Source organism: Oratosquilla oratoria, chromosome 3, assembly GCF_046742065.1.
Source record: "Oratosquilla oratoria isolate Oo_2021 chromosome 3, ASM4674206v1, whole genome shotgun sequence".
Classification (NCBI taxonomy): Eukaryota; Metazoa; Arthropoda; class Malacostraca; order Stomatopoda; family Squillidae; genus Oratosquilla; species Oratosquilla oratoria.
In genome coordinates, this window is record NC_134779.1 from 1 (window position 1) to 24686 (window position 24686).

Sequence of the window (24686 nt, forward strand, 5' to 3'; positions counted from 1 at the left end):
AAGAACCAGAACATTATATATATAAAGATAGATAGATAGATATAAATATATAGGTATATCCCACTAATGAATTTTTAAATATTGGCAATAAAAATATACAAGAATGCACTTCTGCATTTTATTGGTCCTTATTATACAACAGCAGTTAATGTGAATGTAGCTGCCATACAGAAATGCATCTGTGTCATACGTGCAATCCATTTCAAATATATTAGGCACCAATTGCAAATGCATATTTGAAAATTGAAAAGAATGTAGCATGGATACCAAAGTAATATACATATATTTGCTTTGATACATTTTCAACATATATGTGTTGGAATTAGTATATGTACTACATTTAGGATAATGATAATATCTAAAATATTTTTTACAAATGTTCCTTAAAACGGGTAATGGACGTATGAAAATTTGAAAATTCCGCCTTAGAGCTTTACCGTTCGCTTCATAGATGGCGCTATTATGGAAGTGTTTGGCAACTTTTTAACGCACGCACTTTTTATATGTATTTGGTCCGAGTCTTCCTATCTTTCCTTCATAGTCTTTGGTGGGGTCCAGGGGAACCGCCCTGACGGGAGCTCTGCTAGAATTTTTTGTTGGGAGCTGAGGAGGGACTCGACATGTTGACGAGGGGGTGGTCTCAGAAAATAAACTCAGATGATGATCATTCACGAACATCTGAACATGGGAGGCATACCATGCTGTTTTGATTCCAGTAAAAAAAGTTTATTTTCTAACCTCACTTATCTATTGTTCGAGTGAGGTATATTGAGTTTCCAAACCCACTGCTGGAAGTCTATTATTATCACTTCACCGAGCTGCTATTCCACTTAGGTTGCAAAAAAATTACACGGTACTTTGGGCAGGATTGTAATCGAAACCCCCTCTACATGCTCTGCATGCTGTGACTAGGGTTTCTTGAGCTGGATTAAATGTCTATGAATGGGGTATTATTGTCTGTCAATCATCAAATTGTGTAATTGGGCAAGGAAGGAAATTAAGTGTATATTTTTGCCGTAACCAATTCATCATGCAGTACATGCCATAGGAAATTCAGGGCCAATGTGGAAATTCAAAAGCTTCTTATATAGTATTGTGGGCCCTGGCATCTAATCACCCTTTTAACCCATGTAGCATGTACGTCTGTGTAAATTGCTTCATGAAACATTACTTGAAGTGGGCTATATTTCTTCAATTGTCGAATAAACAAAAATTGAAATAAAAAACAAAAAGGTTTTACGGTTTGTAAAACATTTATATGAATGAAAATGAAATTCATATAAAGCTGAACAAACACTTTTGAAACGTAAGCACTTCCCTAGAAACTATTTACATATTTCGATAACAAAAATGTAATCCTCTTGATAGACTTAATTGCAAGTTTTTCCTTAAGAATAGTTTTAATAACAGAGAGAAATACGTTTTCTTCATTCAGTGTCCTTCATATGAAAAAACAAGTAAATCTTTGATGTTTTGACATTTCATGGATTTCAACCATAAACAGATAAAGTTAAAAAAAAAGAAGAAGAGAAACTCACGATGATATATCTCAGGAAATACATCCATAATCATATCCCTGTCTAACATCTTTGCTCTTTGGGAATTAATCTTTAATACTCCAAGGTTACTGGTACGTTTGTCACCGCTACTGTTACGCAAGTAGGTTTTCAGTTGCTTTAGGCATGAACAGCTTCTTTCGCATGATGCTGAGTTAACTGGAAGAGTAACACTAATACGCACTAGCTTATACAAATCTATGAATGCATCTTTGTACGGTTGGAGCATAGTGGAAGTTGCATAGGTGTGTCCACTTCCATTCCCTGCTCCTGTGGCAACATGCCACAACTGCTGCAGTGTCCCCTAAGTGTACATATCTTAACTGTACATAACATTGTTAATTTGCATTATATCATTGTATATACCAATTCCCATCTTTACCGTATATTATAAACATCATATCTCATACGAGCATTACCATTATATTACTAATTGGATTTGTATATAGTTACAAGCCGCGGGCTTCGCCCTTACCGGCTTCGTCGGGGGCTTGGCTGCGCAAACAGCGGCCTACGGCCGCAGCTTTCCGCGCTCTAATCCCTCGTTTTCCCCTTCGGCCTCGGCCTCGGGGCGGAACCCCAACACGGGATCCCCAGCACGAAGAAGAACGTGAAGAAAAACACGAAGAAGAACGCAAGGAAGAAGAAGAAGAACGCGAAGAAGAAGAAGAGGAACGCGATGAAGAAGAAGAAGAACGCGAAGAAGAAGAAGAAGAATACCACCTGACCCCGACTTACCCAAGCGCTTTTTCAAGAATATTTTTAGGACAAAGTGTCACCGTAATACCACCTGTCCCCGACTTCCACAGCGTTTTTTAGAAAAATATTTTTTATTTAGACATATATATATATATATATATATATATATATATATATATATATACACACATATATATATATATAATTATATATATATATATACATATATATATATATATGCGTGTGTGTGTGCGTGCGTGTGCGTGTGTGTGTGTGTGTGTGTGTGTGTGTATGTGTGTGTGAATTATACTGGGTGCTCACACTCAAATTCATATTGCACATAAAATAGACTATATACTTGTGTTGTTCTACATTAGTTTGAGATAATGGGTTTGCTTGGGTGCCTCTCTTTATTTGATAAGTCTTGACAATAGTGTAGTCAAGCCTCTTCTGACTCTCGCCACGTAGGGCGCGACGAAGAGAATGAGTGTCGTTGCCAACACGGTTATAATTATATAAATCTATTTTTCTTATGACTAAATTTATGCACAGTATAAAGCAGAGTGTGAGCACCCAATATAGAATATAAATACACGTATATACAGGCAAAAATACATATATACAGAAGGAAAAAATATCCTATCGACATAATGATTTGTCGCAGGGTAACATTGTGTGGCCGACTCCCTGGTCGGGATGCAGGTGGCTTTGACGGTTGAATCTGAAGTCAAGTCAAAGTGACCCCTGATCGGGTCAGACAATGGATTATCCGTTGAAGCTTGCTGATACTACCAAGATCTGATGTCGTGTATCTAATGCATGCGCGTGCACGCTAGTATAGAATGAACCAATGACACTCAATCTAAAGGCATTTCTTGCAACCGATGCTCGGCACTGCTACCATTTGCTGTCCTCAGCCAGGTTAATGCTCAGAGAAGATAAAGATGTGATGATTTTACATACAAGATAAATGTACATAGATTTCGAGTAGTTTCATTACAGGAAAATACAACTGTCTAAAATGCAATTTACTTAATCTTAAGAACATGTGGAAATAGATACTATTTCCGTTCACCTAGTTAAGATGCAATCTTATGAAGGAGTGGCTCGACTACAAATGTTGTAACGGGGGAGAGGAGTAGGGTGAGGTGAGGGTGCTCTATAGTAAGGGTAGTACCAACTGATGATGGAACGTTCTCTCTGTCGAGACCACGGGGAACTCTTTTTATATGATCTTTATGCAATACGGTCTCTGTAAGATCGTGCAACCTGAATGTTTTGACTTTATTGTTTGACTCCTGTCCAATGACACGAAAAGGGCCAGTGAATTTAGAGGAGAGTGTTGAGATGGGGTTATGGTTGAGGGTGTAAACAATGTCTCCAAGTTCAAAAGTACAATTTCTGGCTGATTTGTTATGCAGATGGGCCATATCGTTCTTAGCCAGATTAAGAGTGCTATGGATTCTTTGGAAAAGACTATTAAATTTTGCTCCTTTAACCTTGACATAATCATTGCAATTGTAAACGGGAGGTAGTTCTGAAACAAGAAGGTCATATGGGAGTCTTTTGTCTGGGCCAAAGAGAACATAATAAAGTGATTTCGATAATGATCTGTTTATGGCACTGTTCATGCAAGCTTGAATCACGGGGATATGTTCATCCCAAGAAGGGTGAAGATCAGAAGCAAATTTTTGAAGAACATTGAGAATCTTTCAGTTCTTGTGTTCAACTAAGTCAATTGAATTACAGTGGTAAGCAGTAGTATTACATTTTGTGATTTGAAAGTATTTATAAATATTTGAAAAAAAAAAATCTTATTGTTCAACTCAGCCCCGTTGTCGGAAATCAGAGTTTTGGGTGTAGTGAAGGGGCATATGAGTTTGTCAATAAGGATCTTTGCCACGTATTGTGCTCTCTTGCATAGTAATGGCGAAAGACTACAGAATCGGGAAAATGGTACTTAAGAAAGTCGTGAGTTTACGAGTAGCTGATTTGGACATGCGGTAGGAGTTAGTACGTCTGTTATATTTGGAATGCATATCCACAGCTGTCAATAGTATGGAAGAGCTAGAGTCCTGGGGAGGGTTTGGAGTTATTGAGCACACGGAACTCTGTTGTATGGAAGGTGGAACAATTTGTACTAGTAGCTGGTGCATCCTCGTGTGATGAAGCGGAGTGAATTTGAAGGGAAGGAGTAAAGGTAACTGACAAGGGGTCATGGTCTGCTCGGTCACGTGAATCTGCTTTACGGTATGAGGAGTTGCTGATGACAATGCAGGGAAGAAATGGTTTGCATAAATTATACAATTTTCAGCAGGGTAAATGACTATGTTATGCTGCTTCATCAGTTTTAAACCTATGAGGATATCAGGAGGAGAATGAACGTCAGCTACGTAGACGGTAGCTGGAATAGATAGGCACTCATCTTTGAAGCTAATGTCTAAAGAGAATTTAACAACGATCGGGAATGGTACACTATTCTTTTTTTGCTTCTTCCAAATTCCACTATACTACACTTCTTAATATTGAATTCCATCTCCCACTTCCTACTCCATTCCCATACTTAATTGAGATCACTCTAAAGCGACTCACAATTTTCTTCAGTGTTCACTTTTTTCAACAATTTTGCATCATCCGCAGAGAAGCTCATATAACTTTCAATTCCTTTATCCATATAATTAATATATATATATATATATATATATATATATATATATATATATATATATATATATATATATATATATAACATTATTGGGGTCAGAACTGTTCCTTGTGGAACACCACTTATCACTTCATCCCAATTAGAGTGTTTGTCTATTATCACCACTCTCATTTTTCTTTCATGCAAGAAGTCTTCCATCCACTTCAGCAGTTTGTCCTGTATTCCTCCTGCAGTTTCTAATTTCTTAAGCAACTTCTTATGTGGCACCTTATCAAAAGCCTTGGATTTAGTACGTCGTTTTTTTTTTTTTTCAAATGCTTTACCCATCTAATTTTGATAATTCTTTCACAAATTTTAGCTATTGTACTTGTAAGAGAGACCGATCTATAGCTGGTAGGGTCTTCCTTGTTTCACCCTTTATATATTGGTATTATACTTGCTCTTTTCCAATCTTTTGGAATTTGCCTTCTTTCAATGAACTGTTTATTAGACTATGTATTTTGTCTGTTAGTTCATTCCTGCATTCTCTCAAAATCCGGTTTGCCATTTCATCTGGTCCATGCGATTTTCTGACATCGAGATTACTCTAGTGTTTCATTATTTCATTCCTTGATACTTCTATCTCTTTCATAGGGGGACTTTCTCCTCCCATTCGATATCTCTAGGTTGTATGTTCTCCCTTGTAAACACCGATTTAAAATGCTTGTTCATAATTTCTGCTATTTCTATTTCCTCTGTGTATTCGACTCCTCCTTGTCGTAGTTTCTCTAACTCTTGTTTGTTTTTCAGTTTGTTGTTTACAAATCTGTAAAATAGTTTTGGTTAATCTTTACATTGTTCTATGACATCTTTTTCGCATTTTCGCTTTTCTTCTCTGCACACTTGTACATATTCATTTCCATAACTAGTATATCTTTTCCATTTTTCAGGTCTTTTGTCTTTTTCCATTTTATCCAAGCTTTATCCCATATGTCTTTTAACTCCCTACAGCTTTTGTTGTACCAGCACATTACATATTCTTTTTCTTGCTTTTGTACTGGAACATACTTTTCCACTCCTTTATAATTTCTTTTGTCAAAATATTCCATTTCTCTTCTACTGTTGTTTCCTCCTTGTGTATTCTTCCCAGTCAGCTTTTTGAAAGAATTCTCTTCTTTTATCAATTTTTTTTTTTCGTACACCAATCTTCCCTTTCTATATTGTTCGTTTTTTCATGTATTTTTCTTCATTTAGTTCCAGTTCAACCAATATGTGGTCACTTTTACTTATTGGTGTCTTATATTCAATCTTGTCCACTATTTCGGGTTCTGATGTGATTATTAGGTCCAGTCTCGATGGTTCTTCCTCATTTCTATTCCTAGTATTCTCTTGTATCCATTGCGTCATTGTATGTTCTATGATCATATCAAGTAGTACGTTTCCCCATAGGTCGTCTCCACCCTTCACTGTCATCTCTTCCCAGCAGATTTCTTTACAATTAAAGTCACCCATTATAACTATTCTTCCTCCATCTTCCATTATCTTATTTAGTATTATCCTTGTGTCTTCTAATATATTTTTGTGTTCTTTCTCTTCCCACGAAGCCGTTTTAGGAGGCACATAATTTACTACAAACGTCCTGCTCTTCTCATCCTTGTCCTCCACTTCCATCATAATTATCTCTACTCTATTCTTTCCATATGTGACATTCCTCACATTTATATCCTTCTTAGTCAGGAACATAACTCCACCCCTTGTTTTACCTCTCTGTTTCTAATCCAATAATTATATGCACCATGTCCTACACTTCTGGGTGGTAGTGGACCTTTCAATTTTGTCTTTACAATTCCCATTATATCAGGTTCTTTCTCCTTCAGGTAATCATTCAGTTCGTTCAATCCTGTTATTAAGCCATCTATATTTGTGAAGGACACTTTTAATTTTCAGTTACTTCTATTGTGTTTTCTGTTTCCCTTTTGTTTTTCTCTGCTATGAACCATTTCATATTCACTACTCTCCAATAGAATTTCTCTTTTTCTGACTCTGTTCTTTTCTCGTTTTTTCCTTAGCTTCTAGTCTTTTTGTTTATTCATTTCTCTTTTTATCCATACCTGTTTATATTGATCACGTTTTGCTAGTTTCCCTGTTTTTGCTAAGATATTCTCTGCTGTTATTTGTGACCTGAATTTAACCTTAATTGGTCTGGTCTTATCTATATTGTATTTCCCTAGCCTATATATTTCCTCTATTCCTTTCCCTATTTCTGGTTTAACTTCTTGAACTACTTCTAATGTCTTATTTACTTTTTCCTTTTCTTCCTTTATTCTTGTAGTCCTATTTAGATTATACTTCTCTTCAGTCCCTAATATAACTATACAATTCTTTTTATCCGCTACGTCTCTTACTATATTCTCCTTCTCCTTCATCACTTTAATAACTGTGTCCTTAGTTTGTTCTTTCATCTCCTGTTCCATTATACCTCTAAATTCCATTTTATTGTTCTGTTGTACTTTTTTCCAATCATTTACCTCTTTTGCTATGGATTCTTTATTCTCTTCATTACTCCTCTTCAGGGAATCGTATGAAAGGTACAAAGTAAAGAGAAGGGAAGGTAAGCATAAGATAAAGGGAACGAAAAGGAGAGCAGATGTGAAATGGGGTAAGAGTATGACAGAAAATTTTGAAAGCAATACAAATATGTTTTGGAAGGAAATTAAAAGAGAAAGAGGAGGCGAATCAAGTAGAGAAGAAAAGGTAAAAGGTGCATATGGAGAGATGATAATGGAAGAGAAGGCAGTGAAAGGAAGGTGGGCAGAGTATTTTAGGGAGTCGCTAAATGTGCAGGAGGATAGGGAGGGAAAGGTAGTTGCAGTAGGAAGCGCTAAATGAGAGTGATGAGTGAGGAAAATGGAGGAGAAATAGGGAAGGATGAAGTGAAAGCAGCTGTTAAGATGGTGAGAGCAGGTAAAGCACCTGGTCTGGATGGATGCCATGCAGAATGTCTGAAGAAAGGAGATACAGTTATGGTGGACTGGCTGGTGAGGTTATTCATTGTTTGTTTAAGAGAGGGTAGAGTGCCGGGGGACTGGAGGAGTGCCTGTATAGTTCCGCTTTACAAGGGAAAGGGGGACAAGTGCGAGTGTAGTAGTTGGGAAGGCTTATGGGAGGGTCTTGATTGAGAGGAACAGAGGAGAGGAACAGAGGGAGTAATTGGCGAGGAACAGTGTGGGTTTAGGACAGGTAGGGGTTGTGTAGATTAGATTTTTTTGTGGTAAGACAGATATGTGAGAAAGTTATAGGAAAAGGTAAGGATGTTTTTTTGGCTTTTATGAATCTGGAAAAGGCTTACGACAGGGTAGACAGGAAGGCACTGTGGGAGGTTTTGCAGATATATGGAATAGGAGGAAAGCTGTTAAGAGCTGTCAGGAGTTTTTACGAGAGTAGTAGAGCTTGTGTTAGGATTAGAAATGGAGAGAGTGAGTGATTTGAGGTAAAGGTGGGACTTCAGGGATATGTTATGTCGCCCTGGGTGTTCAATCTATACATAGATGGGGTGGTGCGAGAGGTGAATGCAAGGGTAGTGGGTCAGGGGTTGGAGATGATTTAAAAAAAAATGGAGAAAAGTGGGAGGTGAGCCAGTTGTTGTTTGCTGACAACACTGCACTTGCAGCAGGATCAGAGGAGGGATTGGGGAAGTTAGTGACAGAGTTTGAGAAGGTGTGTGAAAGAAGGAAGCTGAAGATTAATGTGGGCAAAAGTAAGGTGATGAGATGTATAAGGGGAGAGAGTGACAGCAGGCTGGAAGTGAGCATTAAGGGTGAAAGACTGGATGAAGTGGATATTTTTAGATACTTGGGTGCGAATGTGGCAGGAAAGGGAGGAGTGGGGGTGGAGGTAAAATGTAGATTGAGAGAAGCGAGTAAAGGCCTTGGTGGATTGAAAAGTGTAATGAGAAATAAACATCTGGGAATAGATGCTAAGAGGATGTTATATGAAGGAGTGATTGTGCCAACAGTATTGTACGGGGCAGAAACATGGAATATGAGAGAGGAAGAGAGAAGGGGTTTGAATGTGTTTGAGATGAAATGTCTGAGAAGTATGATAGGGGTTACCGGGCTAGATAGAGTGAGAAATGAGGAGGTGAGGAGAACAAGGGTGGAAAGGGAACTGGGAGATAGGGTTGATGAAAGAGTATTAGGATGGTTTGGACACATGGAAAGAATGAGTGAAGAAAGATTAGTAAAAGAGGTTTGGAAGACAGAGGTGGAAGGAGTGAATATGAGGGGGCGTCCTAGGATAAGATGGATGGATGGCGTAAAAGGAGCATTACAAAAGAGAGGAATGTCTGTTGAGGAAGGACGGGGGAGGACAGAAGATAGGGGTGAATGGATAGGGGTTGTGTATAGATGATGCTGTGATGCATGAGGGGGAGTGGGTGGGGGTTGGGAGGGTGAGGAAGTATGTATGAGAAAAAAAAATTGACGCAGCCCGTAGGTATTTCTCCCCGTCTTCTCCTTTTCTGCATGGGGGGGGGGGTGGAGGGGGGGGGTCGCCGAATTATAAAGCGGCCTTGCTGTGGATGTGCTGTGTCTTGCGACACTGCTTCTGACCCAGGGCAGTGGACAGGGTGCAGGGATGACCCGTCATCCAGGAGGTGCCAAGATAAGAGGGAGTGAGGAGGGTGGAGGGGAGTGGAATACATAGGAAATGGAATGGGTGGGAGTGGTTTCTAAGCCATTTTCTTTTTGGGCTACCCCCTGTGTAAGGGGAAAAAGGCTTTGGTATATGTATGTATGTACTTCTCTTCAATTACTCATTCTCATCCTTTACTTCTCTTAACTGTCTTTTTAATTCTTCTATTTCTTTAGTTAGGTTTTGATATTCCTTCTTTAGTTCTTCCAATTTATCAACTCGTTGAGTAATCAACTCTATTTGGTTAAACCTAGTTTCCCAATCTTTATTAATTTCTTTTAGTTTCTCCTCTAGATTTACTACTCGGGGGATTTTGTGTTGGCATGGTATATATATATATATATATATATATATATATATATATATATATATATATATATATATGTATTGTATTATTTCATTATTTATTTGTAACCATATTTATGTTATGTATTTATATTATAATATTTGGTTGTGTTGTATATCGCAGATGCGATGCGCGCCTTTGTTTTGGGGCGAATTGGAGCGTGGCGTCAGTATCTAAGCAGCCTTGTAAGCAATTGCACGCATTTTGTGTTTGTGTCATTTTGTGTGTGTATCCAAATATAAACTATACGTCTTTATTTGCGCACTCATTAGCCACCCCGATACATTAAATGGTGGCAGCTCAAAAACAATCATTGTGCACGTCTCCACAGACTGAAACTAGAGTGCTGCGCGTCCGTTGTTTTCTTTTTCTCCCATTTTCCTTTCCACAGGCTACAGGATTTGTTAATGGTGAGATACTAGTGTTTTCGTATTATGGACCAGTGACTTTATTTTACGTAACCATAGCACCAAATACCAGAAACAGACATTGTCAGGACCCGTGGGTACATGCCGCTGTGTGATTTAATTTGGACAACATTTTTCCCGAGAATCTTCGTGGCCGGCCTTCTTTGGGACTGATATCGCTGGCTACGTTAGTAGGACGGTCGTCTCAAGTCACTTCGTGACTTGCAGTTGAATTGCTCCGTGGATGAAGACGGATTCGTGATTGCAGTCTCAAAATTCTCGGTCTCGGTCGAAGGCTCCCCGGCCTTGTGTCTTGCAGTCATTGGCTACCTTGTTACCAGTTTTGTATAATTTTTGCCTTCGGCATACTTGTATTGTCATTTTTTTTTTTAGATTTTGTGAATATATTGTGAATATCAATGAATAACTAAAAATAAAAAAGTCCACTGAGATGAGGCATATGTTTCTTTCGTCCTTCCGGCCTATCCGTGGCAAACAGGGGACACCGAGAGCGGTGGGGGTAAGCAAAGATTGGCGATTAACTTTATATACAAAATTAAAACATTTCGAAAGTGACACTTTTTTTAAAAATGTTACATGCCATGGACGATCATCGTTGAGCCATGGACGATCATCGTTGGGTCGTGGACGATCATCGTTGAGCCGTGGACGATCATCGTTGAGCCGTGGACGATCATCGTTGAGCCGTGGACGATCATCGTTGAGGCGTGGACGATCATCGTTGAGCCATGGACGATCATCGTTGAGTCAAGAATGATCATCGTTGAGCCGTGGACGATCATAGTTGAGCCGTGGACGATCATCGTTGAGCCATGGACAATCTTCGTTGAGCCGTGAACGATCATCGTTGAGCCGTGAACGATCATCGTTAAGCCGTGGACGATCATCGTTGAGCCATGGCTCAGCGATGATCGTCCACGGCTCAACGATGATCGTTCATGGCCCAACGATCATCATCCACGGCTAAACGATGATCGTCCACGGCCCAACGATGATCGTTCTTGGCTCAACGATGATCGTCCACGGGTCTAGGATGATCGTCCATGGCTCAACGATGATCGTACATGGCTCAACGATGATCGTCCACGGCATAACGATGATCGTCCACGGCTCAACGATGATCGTTCACGGCTCAACGATGATCGTCCATGGCTCAACGATGATCGTCCACGGCTCAACTATGATCGTCCACGGCTCAACGATGATCATTCTTGACTCAACGATGATCGTTCACGGCTCAACGATGATCGTCCATGGCTCAACGATGATCGTCCACGGCTCAACGATGATCGTCCACGGCTCAACGATGATCGTTCACGGCCCAACGATGATCGTCCATGGCTCAACGATGATTGTCCATGGCATGTAACATTTAAAAAAAAAGTGTCACTTTTTAATTTTTTTAATTTTGTATACAAAGTTAATCGCCAATCTTTGCTTACCCCCACCGCTCTCGGTGTCCCCTGTTTGCCACGGATAGGCCGGAAGGACGAAAGAAACACATGCCTTATCTCAGTGGACTTTTTTATTTTTAGTTATTCATTGATGTATGTACACACACACACACACACACACACGCACGCACACACACACACGCGCGCACGCACGCACACACACACACACACACACACACACACACACACACACACACACACACACACACACACACACACACACACACACACACACACACACACACATCTATATATATGTATATATATACATATATATATATATATATACATATATATATGTATACATACATACATACATGTATATATATATATATATATATATATATACATATACATACATACATACATACATACATACATACATACATACATACATACATACATACACACAAATACACACACACACACACACACACACACACACACACACACACACACACACACACACACACACACACACACACACATATATATATATATATATATACATATATATACATATATATATATATATATGTATATATATATGTATACACACACACACACACACACACACACACACACACACACACACACACACACACACACACACACACACACACACACACATATATATATATATATATTGATTTTTTCCCTTACAAGGGAGGTAGCCAAAATCAAAGGCATAAATCCATTTCCACCCATTTCATCCCCACATATTCCACTCCCATTCACCATTCCTCCCTCCCTCTTTTCTTGGCTCATCCTGGATGACTGGTCATCCCTACATCTCGCCCACTGCCTTGGGTCAGAGGCAATGCAGCAAGACACAGCACATCCACACCAAGGCCGCTTTATTTAATCGCTCCCCCTCTCCGTTCCCTCACACAGAAAAAGAGAAGACGGGGAGAAATCCCCTCGTGTTGCGTCAAAATATTTTTCACAAATACTTCCTCACTCCCATCCCCCACCCGTTCCCTTCCATGCCTCACAGCATCATCCATATACAACCATTCTCCATTCACCCCTGTCTTCTGTCTTCTTATTTCCTCCCTAATAGACGTCCACTTCTTTCTCAATGCCTCTTTTACCCCACACATCTATCTCATCCTTTTCGCCCCCTTATGTTCACTCCCTCCACATCTGCTTTCCACATCTCTTTTACTAACCTTTCTTCACTCATTCTTTCCATGTGTCCAAGCCATTCCAATACTCTTTCATCCATCATATCTCCCAACTCTTTTTTACCCCTGCTCTCCTCCTCACCCCTTTATTTTTCACTATATCCAGCCTATTGTCTCCTAACGTCCTTCTCATCCATTTCATCTCAAACACATTTAAACTCCTCTCTTCCTCTCATAGGTTCCATGTTTCTCACCCGTACAGTGACGTCGGCACAACCACTCCTTCATACAACCTCCTCTTTCCATCCATTCCTAAATGTCTATTTTTCATAACACATTTTAATCCCCCAAGGCATTTACTTGTTCCTCTCAAGCTACATTCTACCTCCACCTCCGCTCCTCCCTTTCCCACCAAAGTTGCACCCAAGTATCTTAAACTATCCACTTCCTCCAGTCTCTCTCCATTAATCCTCACTTTCAATTTGCTGCCACCCTCTCCCTTTGTACATCTTATCACCTTACTTTTACCCACATTTATATTCAACTTCTTTCACACACCTTCCTAAACTCGGTCACTGATTTCCTCAATCCCTACTCTGACCCTGCTGCAAGCGCAGTGTCGTCAGGAAGGAACAACTGGCTTATCTCCCATTTTTCTCCATTTTCTTTAATCATCTCCAATCCCCAGCCCATTACCCTTGCATTTACCTCCCGCACTACCCAATCCATGTATAAGTTGGACAGCCAAGGGGACATGACACATCCCTTTGGAAGGCCCACCTTTACCTCAGACCACTCGTTCTCTCCATTTCTAATTCTAACACAGGCTTTACTACTCTCGTAATAACTCTTGATTCCTCTTAAAAGCTTTCCTCATATCCCATATATCTGCAAAACCTCTCATAGTGCCTTCCTGTCTATCCTGTCATAAGCCTTTTCCAAATCCATAAAGGACCAACAAATATATTTACCTTTTCTTAAAGCTTTCTCACGCCAATTACTTCCTCTGTTCTTCTACTAATCCCCTCAACCAAGACCCTCCCATAAACCTTCCCAACTATACTCAACAAACTGATCCCTCTGGAATTACTACACCATATTTGTCCCCTTTTTCCTTGTAATGGACAACTATAAATATACTCCTCTAGTCCTCCGGCACTCTTCCCTCTTTTAGACAAACAATAAACAACCTCACCAGCCAGTCTACCATCACTGTACCTCCCTTTTTTAGACACTCCCCAAGACACCCATCTAACCCAGGTGCCTTACCTGCTCTCATAATTCTAATTAATGCTTTCACCTCATCTTTCCTTATTTCTCCTCCCTTTTCCTCATCCATCACTGTTATTTTCTTAGCGCACCCCACTGCAACTACCTTTCCCTCCATATCCTCCTTCACATTTAGTAATTCCCTAAAATACTCTGCCCATATTTCACATATTGTCGTCTCTTCTATTACCATTTCTCAATTTGTACCTTTTATCTTTTCTTCTCTACTTGATTCGCCTCCCCTTCCTCTCTTAATTTCCTTCCTAAACATATTTCTATTACTTTCAAAGTTTCTGTCATACTCTTACCCCATTTCACATCTGCTCCTCTTTGCTTTCTTTATCTTGTACTTCACTTCTCTTTTCTTTTCCTTGTACCTCTCATATAATTCTCTCATCCTATTTTGGAGCCATTATGTGAATGTGCGTTTATTCTCTTCTACAACCTTTTTTTTTTGCTTTCTTATCTCACCACGCATTACCCTTCTTTCTATTTCTTCCCATCCTCCTTGTTCCACACACCATCTTTGCACACCTTGTGACTCCCTCCCTGAACCATCTCCATTCCTCCTCCACACCTAGTTCTACTCTATCTTTCATTCCCTCCCACTCTTCTCTCAGTTTCTTCTTGTACTACTCCTCCCTTTCTCTCTCATTTATGCAGTTTACTTTAAGTACCTCCCTACCTTCTGTCCTTTTCCTCTTTCTTCATCTATCCTCCACCCTCAACTTACCCTTCACAAAAAAAAAAAAAAAAAAAAAAAAAAAAATATATATATATATATATATATATATATATTACCCCACTTTCCCGTAAGATCATGTATATCCTTAATTCCTTAACTCTTCATACTATTCTCCTGGTTATCACTATATAATCCATTAAAGCCCTACCTACCACCCTTCCATTCACCACCCTCTCCCATATGTACTTATGCTTGACTTTCCTCCAAAACACTGTGTTAATTATCATCATCTCTCTAGACACATCTACACCATTACCTCTCCACTACGATTTTTTCCTGGAACTCCACACTTCCCAACAACTCCATCCATTGGTACGTCTTGTACCCTAGTATTGAGATCTCCCAGTATCATTACATTGACATTTCTCCCTAAACCATTTATGCACTCATTCAAATCTATCCAAAAAGCCTTCCTTTCTTCTACGCTTTTCTCACTACCAGGCCTATATGAACTTACAAAAACCCACATCTCCCTTCCCAGTTTCACATTCATCCACATTAACCTTGAAGAAACCTCCTTACACTCCATCACATGTTTACCTATCTCTTCACAGAGTAGAGTATGGCATTAATGTAGAACAATATGCCAGTATAGGACAAAATATAATTTCAGGCTATAATGTCGGTAGAGGACGAAATGTTACATTAGGATGTAATGTCAAAGGACAAAATGTCACGATGGGATGTAATGACAGTGGAGGACAAAATATCACGATGGGATGTCATGATAGTGGAGGACAAAGTATCACGATGGGATGTAGTGATACTGGAGGAGAAAATATCACGGTAGGATATAATGTCAGTGGAGGACAAAATATAATTTTAGGAAGGAATGCCGGACAGAATGTCAATGAAGGCCAAAATATCACGATGGGATGTAATGACAATGGAAGACAAAAGATCACGATGGGATGTAATTATAGTGGAGGAAAAATATCACGGTAGGATATAATGTCACTGGAGGACAAAATATAATTTTAGGAAGGGATACCGGACAGAATGTCAGTGAACGACGGGAGGCCGGTGTGAATCGCGGTGACGTAGGGGGACAAAGTATACAAAAGAGATCGGATGACAGTGAGCGACCAGATGTCCGTGATGTGGGAAATAATAATTTTGATGAGAGAAATGTTAATGAGGCATTGAATGTCAATGAAGGACCAAATAATAATATAGAGCAAGGTGTTAATAAAAAAAATTATGATGTAAAACATGATATTGGAACTCAAAACGTGTCAAAAAGAAATGGTCGCGAGTTTCTTAAAACCATGTACTTTAATGCTCGTAGTATTAGGAACAAATTTCAAGAAATACAGGCGTATGTCAAAAGCGAAAATCTCGATATGATAGGAATAACCGAGACATGGTAAAGAGTTCGAAGCTGAATTTAATATTGTGGGATTTAAACACTTTCATCAGGATAGAAACCACAAGAAAGGTGGGGGTGTTCTGTTGTACGTTAAAAACAATGTCCATGCTAGTGTTTTATTGAAAGTAAAACAGGATGCTTATGATAGTTTGTGGGTTGAGTTAACCCAAACAAATGGACAAAAAATGAATATAGGTGTAATATATAGGCCAAAGACATTATCATTAGCAGACGACAAACTGTTAGTTCAAGAACTGTCTAGTTTCTGCAAATGGGATTTGTTGATAATGGGTGATTTTAATTTTACTAACATTGGTTGGATGACCCTTGAATATGGCCATATAGGTAGCCGCTTGATTGTTTTTCTCGGTGACAATTACTTAGTTCAGCATGTAAAAGAGCCCACAAGATATGAAAAGTTATTCGATCTATTGATCACTAGCCGCGAAAGCATGGTAACTTATGTAGAAGTCGGTGAAACTGTTACAAATAGCGATCACAACTTAGATTCAAATTTCTATTTTTTTTTTTTTTTTTTAGAATAGATACATGTAAAAGAGCCCACAAGGCATGGAAACTTACTCGATCTATTGATCACTAGCCGCGAAAGCATGGTAACTGATGTAGAAGTCGGTGAAACTGTTGCAAATAGCGATCACAACTTAGTTAGATTCAAACTCCTAATTTTTTTTAGAATAGATACTTGTGTTTCTAAAATACCCGATTTCAGTAAAGCTCAGTTCATAGGACTACGTCAGGAGCTTCAGCTTACAGATTGGGAGGCAAAATTAAGCGAAAGACCTGTAGATCAGATGTAGGAGATATTTCAAAATACGCTTACTGAGATGATTCATACTTACATTCCTTTTAAGGACAGACGTCCCCCAAATCAGGCTCGCCCAAAGTGGCTCGACAAAGAAACTGAATAAGTATTGCTAAAGAGACAGGCTTATAAGAAATATAAGTGCTCGGGTGCATCTAATGACTATGAAAGTTATGTATCAATACAGAGATTTAAAAAAAAGACAATAAAAAAGAAAAGAAAAAGAAACGACAATACGAAATTAATATCGCTGATAAATCCAAAGAGAATCCCAAAGAATTCTACAGTTACATTACAGATAAAAAGGTTGTTTGGAATCACATTGGTCCTCTATTATCTGCTGATGGTCAACTTGAATATTCAAATGAAGGAATGTGTAACATTTTAAACAATTATTCTAGCTCGGTATTCGTAAACGAAACACCTCAAAGTGTCCAAACTGAAACCTGTGAAAAGTCTAGGGTAAACTTACTCACTACGGTAAATATAACAAAAGAAAAAATTAAAAGGTGTATAGAGATACTCAAAGTTAATAAAACACCAGGGCCTGACGGTTGGCATCCAAGAATCTCAAAGGAAATGAAAAATGAGATTGTTGTTCCATTAGAAATTATTTTCAAGAAATCCATCATATCCGGAGATGCCCCAAGAGAATGAAAGCTAGCTAACGTTATTCCCACATTCAAAAAAGGTGACAAAAAGAAACCAAATAACTATAGGCCTATATGTTTGACTTCAATCGTAGGAAATATAATGGAAACCATCATCAGAGATGCTATCGAACATCATTTAGAAAGTAACCGTTTGATAAATGATAGCCAGCATAGTTTCAGACGGAAACGTTCTTGCGTGACTAACTTACTCGAATTCTACAACACAGTTATCTCGAGTTATGACAAAAGAAACAATATAGATTTAATATATCTAGATTTGCAAAAGCATTTGATACCATCCCCCATGAAAGACTACTTACTAAATTAGCTTCACACGGAATAAGTGGTAGCCTATTAAGTTGGACTAGTAATTGGTTGAATGATCGAAAACAGAGAGTTGTTTTAAATGGAAAAACTTCTAGATGGAAAAATGTTATAAGTGGAATTCCTCAGGGTTCCGTTCTTGGGCCACTTCTATTCATAGTATATAAAAATGATATGGACTAAAACCTACTGTTTCCAAATTTACTGATGATACAAAACTGCGGAATGGCAAATGATCACTTAAACCAATTAGATATTCAAGAAGATTTAGATAAATTACAGCAATGGTCTGAGAAGTGGCTAATGAAATTTAACACAAGTAAATGAAAGGTAATGCACATAGGTAAAAATAACAGTAAGTACGATTACAAGTTATTTGGAAATTCGTTAACAAAAGTGAATAGTGAAAAAGATCTCGGCGTAATTATCAGTAACGATCTCAAATCATCCAAGCAGTGTATTTCAGCCTCTGAGAAAGCAAATAAGATTCTAGTACTGATTGCGCGATCTTTTGACTTCAAAAGTCCATCACTCATTAACAAGCTATATAAATCGTTAGTTCGTCCACATTTGGAATATGCTGTTTCTGTATGGTCACCGAATTTCATTAAAGACATTGACAGACTGGGAAAAGTACAACGGCGAGCCAGAAAACTGATTCCAAATATAAAAAATAAATCATACGAAAATCGACTAAAACATATGAATCTGTTTTCCCTAAAAAAGCGTAGACTCAGAGGTGACTTGATACAGGTCTTTAAAATTCTAAAGGGAATTGACAACATCAAAAGTGACAAAATTTTCACACTGAATGAAAATCAGACAAGAAACAATGATCTCAAACTGTCCGGAAATAGATTCAATTTGGAAGTGGGTAGAAAAAACTTCGCCAACCGTGTAGTTAATGAATGGAATAAACTTCCTGCACAGGTAGTGCAATGTAGTTCAGTTCGAGGCTTTAAGAATCATTTAGATAAACACCTAAGCAAGATGCTGTATTGATTATAATTTATTTTATATTCTTTGTTTTTGTTTTGTTATCATTTGTCTGTTTGATTCTCATTTATTATTAGTTATATGTCAATTTATTATTATTTACTATTTACCTGTTTGTTTATTATTTAACTATACTTATCCATTTGTTTAGGTATCTTATTTGTTATTTACATTATTATAATTTTTATCTATTAATTTATTATTATCATTATTTTTTTTCTCGCATTCGACCTAGATATGGACCAAAAGGTCTCCTGTCTGCATGCTCCGCCTTTGTAATCGTTTGTAATCCTTATATAGCCACCCTTTCTCTCCCTCATTCTCTCTTCACTCCTGAGAACCTCCCAACTGCACTCCCAAACTCAAACTCGCCCCTCCCTTTCAACTTAGTGTCACTCAATGTCAACACGTCCATCTTTCTTTTCAGAAAAATACTGCCTATCTCTTCCCTTTTACTCTCATGTGTACCACATCCACGCTTATTAAAAGACCCAAACCTTAGGGTTCTAGTTGGAAAGCTCCTCCCAAAGCCTCTTATGCCTTTGCATTTTTTGGGGAATACCCCCTTTGGGGCTACAGAGAGTAGGATTAATAGTCCTATCCCCGTCCCGTTTTTTCACCTTTTACAATTCAAATTGGAATACTCAGTAGCGGTATTATTTCTCTCCTACCACAGGGTTCGTCGAAAAAAATCTGTATATTCAGAGAAGTGGTACAGGACAGTATTAAGAGTGGGGAAGAGCATGAGGGAGAGACAGTCGCAGTCTGATAAAGTAGCATAACTTCTCTATGAACATAGGTTTCCTCTATCACAGACAAAATTATGTGTAGCTCTGGTCTGTAGGGGCACCACATATAGACCCTAAAGTATCAGCGGCATGCTACTGAGCAGCTACATCACTATAACATGCAGCCAATACCCCAGACGGAGTGGGAGGTAATTCTGAAACAAGAAAATCATATGGTCTGTAGGGGCACCCCATATAGACCCTAAAGTATCAGCGGCATGCTACTGAGCAGCTTTAACATCACTATAACATGCAGCCAATACCCCAGACGGAGTGGGAGGTAATTCTGAAACAAGAAAATCATATGGGAATCTTTTGTCCAACCCAAAGAGGACAAAATGAGGTGATTCCGATATTGACCTGTTTATGGCACTGTTAATGCAAGCTTGAATCATGGGGATATGTTCATCCCAAGAAGGGTGAAGATCAGAAGCAAAGTGTTGAAGAACATTGATAATCTTACTGTTCTTGCGCTCAACTAAGCCATTTGAACTAGAGTATTACATTTTGTGATTAGAAAGAATCTCATTGTTGAACTCAGTCCTGTTTTCAGATGTCAGAGTTTTGGGTGTAGTGAAGGGGCATATGAATTTGTCAATTAAGCGTCTTTGCCACGTGTTGTGCTGTTTTGTCTAGTAAGGGGGAAGAATGTAAACCGGGAAAAATGGTCAACGCAGACAAAGAGGCATTGTTTTCCAGTAGGGATAAGTGGTAACTTAAGGAGGTCACTAGCTGCTGCATTCTCTTGGTCAGGTGTCCAAGTGCAGGGATTGTCCTTCTTAAGTAGCAAAGTTAATTGTGCTGTTATCCCAGCGTAAACTTGAATGTATCGCCTGTAAAACCTGGAATGAACGGATTTGATCAACAGGAATAGGGCGTGGAAAATCAATGACTGTCTTGAACTTGTCCTGCGAGGTTAGAATTTCTTGTGAATCAAGTAACTAATGCCTAAGAAGTAAGTAATCTAAGTAAGTAATGCCTAAGAAGCATATTTCTTCCTGAAGGTAGGCGCACTTCAGTTTGAGGACGGCCTTTGCTAGTCGTGAGAAGACAGTAAGGATCACATCATCGAGGTACATAAACATAGAAAGGCTCATGAGACTTACAAGGACTGTATGTATAAGTCATGTGAACACTGAAGGAGCTGAAACGAAACCCATGGCTTGTCGTTTGAAGTGATAGTGTCCTGTGGGGGTGCTGAATACTGTGAGGTATCTAGACTTTGGAGCAAGGCCATCTGGAAATATCCCAACATAAAGTCCAAGGTCGTAAACACAACGTTGTTTTCACCGACGGAGTGTAAGAGATTTTGCAATACAGTAATGGGATGTCTATCTAGTATAGTTATCCCTGAAGTCTACTACTGGGTGGAAGGAACAATCGTGTTTTAGGACAACAAAGAGAGGGAAATTTCAATCACTGATTGATGATTAATGATGTCCTGAGCAACCATATCTTGGATAAAGTTATCTACAATCATGTATTTACTGTGTGGCATTCTGTATGCGGGAATGTAAAGCAGTTTTGAGTTTTTACGAAGGTATGTGATGCTGAATGAAGTTAGTAACTCCGAAGGGTTCACCAGGAGTGGCAATAGTTTGTCTGAACATGTTGCAAAGTCCAATCAAGTCTGTGTGTTCATTAGGGAAATGCATATGGTTGAAATGTGATGCATCAGTGGGTTCCTGTGCCATGGGCACGTCGGAAGTTGTAATACAAAGTTGAGAAGTAGGTGAATTGATCATCCATGGCTTTGAAGTGTGAAGGATATACTTGAAAATCACAAATATTTGTACCAACTATGAGGTGGAGGGATGCGTTAGTGTTACTGGCAATGAAAATGCAAGTGTGACCTTTCTTTGAGGGTTGATTTGATTTCTGAAAGGAGGGAGATGTCTTTGGGCTGGTGAACACTGCGTGAGTGTGATTGAATATAAATAACACTTCTGAGACCAGGTTGGATTTGATGTTGAATTCTTCTATGAGGGCCAAGAAAAATTCCTCAGTTGATTTATTACCAACGGTATTTTATGGGCGTTTAGTCCTGAGTTTAGCTGACTTGGACATGCGGTAGGAGTTAGTACGTCCGTTATGTTTGGAATGCATGTCCACATCTGTCAATAGTATGGAAGAGGTAGAGTCCTGGGAAGAGTTTGTAGTGATTGAGCACACGGAACTCTGTTGTATGGCAGATGGTGGAAGAATCGGTACTAGCAGCTGTTGCATTCTCGCGTGATGAAGCGGAGTGAATTTAAAGAGAAGGAGTACAGGCAACTGACAAGGAGTCATAGTCTGCTTGTACCTGCTCGGTCACGTGAATCTGCTTTACGGTATGAGGAGTTGCTGATGACAATGCAGGAAGGAAATGTTTTACATAAATTATACAATTTTGAGCAGAGTAAATGACCATTTTATATTGCTTGATCAGTTTTAAGCCTTCGAGGATATCAGGAGGAAAATGAATGTCAGTTACGTAGACGGTAGCTGGAGAGAAGGGGCACTCATCTTTGAAGCTAATGTCTAGGGAATTTTTACCAACGATCAGGAGTGGTACAACATCTACATTTGAAAGAATAATATCTGGAGGTTCTAGGATTGTGACTCTCTTGCGTTCCATGCGGGATTTATTGAAGCTATAGTTCGAGATTATGTTGACGGGAGATCTAGTTTCATAAAATATGGTCACTTTGATGTTACTAGAAGTTGTATTGGATGTCAAGGAAGGGGAGACATGTCTGGGGTATCCAGGATATGTACAGGTAGGGTTGATGAGGGAACTTCCGGGTATGGAGTGACTTGAGTTGAGTTGCATTGAGACTTGGTAGCCGGTAGTCATAATGGAGATGTGTTACATAAAGGTCTTTGGGGAGAGTTATCTGTGGAGTTTGGTCTCTGTTGACTTTGTGAAAACAACAACGACAGCGATCACTGGTGTGGCAACATGTCCCGTGATAATCGCAGTAGCTGTTTGGTTGTGAAGGTTGTCCGTGGTAACATGTGTTTGCAAGGTGTCCTGGTTTGTGACAGTATGTACAAACCTGTTATGTTCCTGACAGACAGCATTGGAGTGAACATTGTCGAGTGCGAGATGTGTCTTGACCCAGTGTTATGTGATGTGGACTGTGTGACTTGGGCTATTGTGTGGGTGGGTGTGATGAGTACTGACTGGCTATGGATCTGAGTGACAACTTTTTCAGTATCAGAGAATTTCCTTGAGAATTCGCCGAGTGCGATATCTGGTGTGAATTGGATAGTACCATCCTTCTGGAGCGTGACTGGTCGTAATTGGGGTAGTAGTCAAAAATACGCGATGGGTGAGACTGTGTTCCAATGAAATTTTGTCGTCTGTGACCCTATTGAATTTTCTGAGGCTATCTCTTAATTCATTTTTAAAGGTTGAAGCAATCTAAACAACATTTTCTTTTGTGTGATGTGGTCCATGATTGTATGTCCTAGTCAATGAGAATAGGAAGGAAAGTGATCCAAGTTGATCAAATAATGCAAAGGACTTCTTAAAGTGGTCCATGAAATCATGATAAGAATTTGTCTCCTCAAATTGATCTGACTGAAATACACCGCCATCTAATGTTTCATTTAGGTATATTCTGCATTTAAGGATGAATACAGGGTGGGGCAGAGGAACGTGCTTTTTTTAATTTGACGCCCTAAAGTGATGGTTGATCCGAGGAGGGTTAGGGTAAGCACATTCGATAGGGCAAGGTGTAAAGTTGTACTGCGCCGCTTTGTTCAGTTGGCATCATGAAGTGGACAAAGGTGGAGCGCGCATTCGCTGTCGAGGCATACTTTTCCAGCGGTCGCTCAATCATCGCCACACAACGTGCATTTCTTACACATTTCAATATTGCGCCCCGTGATCGTGTTTCTGGCCAGCAGTCGATTGTTTTATGGACAAACAACTTCAGAGAAACTGGTGATGTGAAGAAAAAAATGGACTTTCACGAACAGAGAGGTCAACCCAAAACATTGACGTGGTAATGCTTTCTGTTTTGCGATCCCCTCTACGCTCTACCTGCAAACATGCAACTGCTGTTGGGTTGTCTGTTCGTTCTGTTAGGCAAATCCTTCATGAAGAACTAAAAATTCACGGCACACACAGTGCGTGTATCAATATCTGTTTTACAGCAACACTTCTCAGGACGCCTCATCTCCTTGAGGGGCGATCTGCAGTGGCCAGTGCGGTCGACTGTTTTAGCACCCTGCAAATATTTTTTAAGGGGCTATATAAAATCATATATTTACAACGATCGTCCTAGGAACCTAGCTCACCTGAAGAATAACATTCGTCAAGCTGTCGCCAACACCCCCGTCCATGTGTAAGACAGAGTTGAACAAAACTTCCGAGTTCGATTAACGCAGTGTGTTGAGAGTAATGGACGCCATCTGCCTGATATCATCTTTAAGACTGGGAGAATTCAAAATTTAAATGTTATACTTGATGTTGTTCAAAGAATTAAATACATATCTGCATTACTTTTGTTTTAATTGATTTTCCAAATAAGCAAGTTGCTCTGCCCTACCCTGTATTTTACCTCTGTCGTCTGTGATGTTTCTACGTGTTATTTCTAATTAAACCTCGGCGATGTCGTTGTGTACGGGAATGTTCTTCCCGTTCGATTTAGGAAATTTGTTTCATCTTTGACTACTGTGGTAAGATTCTGTGTTGTCATGGTATTTTGTGTGGCAGGTCAATTATCCGAAGAGTTGTTAGCGGAAGAATGGGACATGTCTGGTGTTTTGCAAATCTGAGCAGAG